Raw genomic sequence first — 3,891 nt, 5'->3', positions numbered from 1 at the left:
TTGTTTGGTAATTTTAGATTGCAAAGGGCCAGGTCATTCATATGCAAAATCCTCTGTGCACACCTTGGGTGGGACGGGGTCTCAGGGAGTCAACAGGGAGGAGCAAGCAGCTATGGCTGATCCTCAGCCCTGCCCTACGAGGTCCCGGGTCTCAGTGGCCCGCAGTAATCACCACATGTACCTCTGAGAGAAAGCCGTCCTCGTGTTCCGCCTGCTTCCAGACAGTCCAGTTTCTCCCTGTATGAGTCTAGGTCCCCAGAGACTCACCTGGAACTGGAGTTCAGAGCAGTTGGGAGCTTGTGACTCCCTCCAGATTGAAAAAGACACTGGCGTACTCAGTTGTCAGCCCTTTCCATGTGTGCCTCTGTACCTCAGCACTTTACTTCTGTACCTCTTCTGAGTCTCAGTGTGCTTTTCTCTTTCCTTCTAGTTGTAGAATTTCCACTCAGCCAGTCTTCCTGTGGTTCTGGATGATGTCCATTTTGTCTTTTAGTTGTATTTTTGAAGTGGTTGTGCGAGGCAGCAATTTCAGGTGTTTACCTATGCCGCCATCTTGGTTTCCCTCCAGTCACTTTCTTCCACTGATGGGAAAGGCAGAACTGAAATCTACATGCATATTTAGGGGAAATTTCAGGAGTCCTTGTGGGGCGAGGTCCCATAAGTTGCTCTTTCTTCTGTCTTTATAACTTGTGCATTTTTTTTTTATTGTTTAGAGTTGGTTTATTCTGAAGAATTTGCCTTACAAATGTTTATAAAATGCACCTTACTATTTTTATATTAATTCTTTCCTTACCACTACTCTTTATCCTCACTTTTTTTTATTGCTAAAAGTATTACAAAGGGTATTACATATGTGTCCTTTTTTTCCCCCCGCCCTTAACAATCCCCTGGCCGCCCCTACCCTCCAGTGTCTTTTGTCCATTGGTTATGCTTATATGCATGCATACAAGTCCTTTGGTTGATCTCTTACCCCCATCCCTCCTGCCCCCCAACCCTCCCCAGCCTTCCCGCTGCAGTTTGACAATCTGTTTGAGGCAGCTCTGCCCCTGTATCTATTGTTCAAAAGTTTATAATGGTCTCTATTATCCATGAATGAGTGAGATCATGTGGTATTTTTCCTTCATTGACTGGCTTATTTCACTTAGCATAATGCTCTCCAGCTCCATCCATGCTGTTGCAAGTGGTAAGAGTTCCTTCTTTTTTACAGCAGCATAGTATTCCATAGTGTAGATGTACCACAGTTTTCTAATCCATTCATCTACTGATGGTCACTTAGGCTGTTTCCAGATCTTGGCTATGGTGAATTGTGCTGCTATGAACATATGGGTGCATATATCTTTTCTGATTGGTGTTTCTGGTTTCTTGGGATATATTCCTAGAAGTGGGATCACAGGGTCAAATGGGAGTTCCATTTTTAGTTTTTTGAGGAAATTCCACACTGTCTTTCATAGTGGCTGCACCAGTCTGCATTCCCACCAGCAGTGCACAAGTGTTCCTTTTTCTCCACATCCTCTCCAGCACTTGTCGATTGTTGATTTGTTGATGATAGCCAGTCTGACAGGTGTGAGATGGTACCTCATTGTTGTTTTGATTTGCATCTCTCAGATGATTAGTGACTTTGAGCATGTTTTCATATGTCTCTTGGCTTTCTGAATGTCTTCTTTTGAAAGGTGTCTATTTAGGTCCTTTGCCCATTTTTTGATTTGATTGTTTATCTTCTTTTTGTTAAGTTGTATGAGTTCCCTATAAATTTTGGAGATTAGGCCCTTATCAGATATGAGATTGGCAAATATGTTTTCCCACGCAGTGGGTTTTCTTGTTGTTTTGTTGATGGTTTCTTTTGCTGTGCAGAAGCTTTTTATTTTGATGTAGTGCCATTTGTTCATTTTCTCCTTAGTTTCAAGTGCCCTAGGAGCTGTATCAGTGAAGAAATTGCTTCGGCATATGTCTGAGATTTTGTTGCCCTTGGCTCCTTCTAGAATTTTTATGGTTTCCTGTCGTACATTTAAGTCCTTTATCCATTTTGAGTTTACTTTTGTGTATGGTGTAAGTTGGTGGTCTAGTTTCATTTTCTTGCATATATCTGTCCAATTTTCCCAACACCATTTATTGAAGAGACTATCTTGGCTCCATTGTATGTTCTTGCCTCCTTTGTCAAATATTAATTGAGCATATTGGTTCATATTTCAATGATCTATATGCCTGTTCTTGTGCCAGTACCAGGCAGTTTTGAGAACAGTGGCTTTGTAATACATCTTGATATCTGGTATTGAGATCCCACCTACTTTGTTCTTTCTCAGGATTGCTGCAGCTATTCGGGGTCTTTTTTTATTCCAGATGAATTTTTGGAGAGTTCGTTCTAGACCTGTGAAGTATGCCATTGGTATTTTAATGGGAAGTGCGTTGAATTTATAGTATAACTTGTGCATTTTAAAGATTGACTTCAAAGTACTAATAGTCATGCAAATGTTTAAGCAAATAAAAAAAAGTTACATTGAGCAGCATTTGTACTGTGTCGCAAATTAAAGCACTGAGCACAGAACCAGATGTAGTCATCCACTGGCTACTAAAGTGCTGCCTCAGGACTTGCTGAAATAAACCCTCAGAGTTGGATCAGCTCAGAAGAGAAACATAAAGAACCATGTGAGTAACAGAAATGTATCCAGAAGAGAAACTCCGGTATCTGGGAGGCCAACTATGGTTTACTGTGATAGGTAACTGACGTGCATCATGTAAATCAATGTTTTTAAAAAACACACACAAAATGCCCTGGATAGTTCCTAACTAATATGTAAACCTAATAACTGCAAAAATCTCTTCTCCATCTCAGCGACGGGAGGTTTGGAGCCTGACGAACCATGGGAGGGGCACAGGGAGGAGAAACCAAGCTGTTACCATTTTGAAACCAAGTTTCATCTGAAGGTGGGGGAGGAAAGGGGGGTGAAGGGGGCATGAGCTGTCACTTCTTAGAAGAAGATGGAAAGCCTTTGGTGCTGACTCAGAGGCTAGGAACTGGGGTTCCGCTCTCTCAGCCAAGCACTCCCGAACCAGTCCTCTCATGTGGATGATGCCTCGTTTCAGTCTCTCCATCGTGCTCTTGCTGGGTGGGATCTTCAAAGTACCTGGGTGGGATCTCCTTCCCCAGCTCTTTGATGATGGCCAGAAGCTCAGCATATTTGCTCTTGGGCACCTGGCTGTTCCCTGTTCCCTGCGTGTAAACTAGAGATGGTGGTCCGTAGTCACTGAGCAGCTGGCGGTACTGGGAGGATGTTGCCATGCTGGTGGAAGGCGGGTGGATGCTCTCAGCAGCATTGAGGGAGGCTGCGGAGATGTGCGAAGTCAAGTTCGGTTTGTAAGACATCCCCCCACTCGCCCACCGAGCTCCGTCGCACATTTTGTTGTTGATAGTTTGGGCTGCACCAGCAAATATGGCTGTCCCCTCACCCTGACACAGCCGCAATATCATGATCTTTCAGTTTCTTAATGTTCTGCTTGTGCCGCTCAATTTCTTTCTGAAGATGTTCAATCTCCTTTTTATGAAGAGTGATCTCTTCTACATGTTGTTTCTTCAATGCTGCCAGCTGTTCTTTAGTCCGCTCTTGGAAGTATCGTTCCTCTTCAGCCTTCTCTTTTTTTGCAAAGGTCCCACTGGCTTCCCTGATTGTGTCCGCCTAGGAGCTGAAATTAGCTGACCATTGGCAGCCAAAGTGCCCGGCTTGCATGGCCCTCACTCCCCACACTTTGAGCTGCAGCTGCACCACCGAAGCAGAGACTGCCATGGTTGTCAGTGCTGCGCAGCTTCGGACCACCCCACTTGGCTTTAAACGCAAACCTGCCTTGGACAGACATTGAAGGTCTTTTTTCCCTCTGTCTGCTCACATTCAAGTGCCA

At 44.1% G+C, this 3,891-nt stretch overlaps 1 pseudogene across 1 annotated transcript; it reads right to left on the bottom strand.

Annotated features, from left to right (window-relative positions):
• Positions 1–2,826: 2,826 nt before the first annotated feature.
• LOC308511778 (cyclin-dependent kinase 2-associated protein 1-like) lies at positions 2,827–3,361 on the bottom strand (annotated as a pseudogene). Its single transcript has one exon. The product of its transcript is annotated as a cyclin-dependent kinase 2-associated protein 1-like (transcript).
• Between the last annotated feature and the right edge of the window lie 530 nt (positions 3,362–3,891).

This window comes from Myotis nattereri, assembly GCF_964212035.1.
Source record: "Myotis nattereri genome assembly, chromosome: X".
Taxonomy (NCBI): domain Eukaryota; kingdom Metazoa; phylum Chordata; class Mammalia; order Chiroptera; family Vespertilionidae; genus Myotis; species Myotis nattereri.
This window is presented reverse-complemented; position numbering and strand designations above follow the sequence as displayed.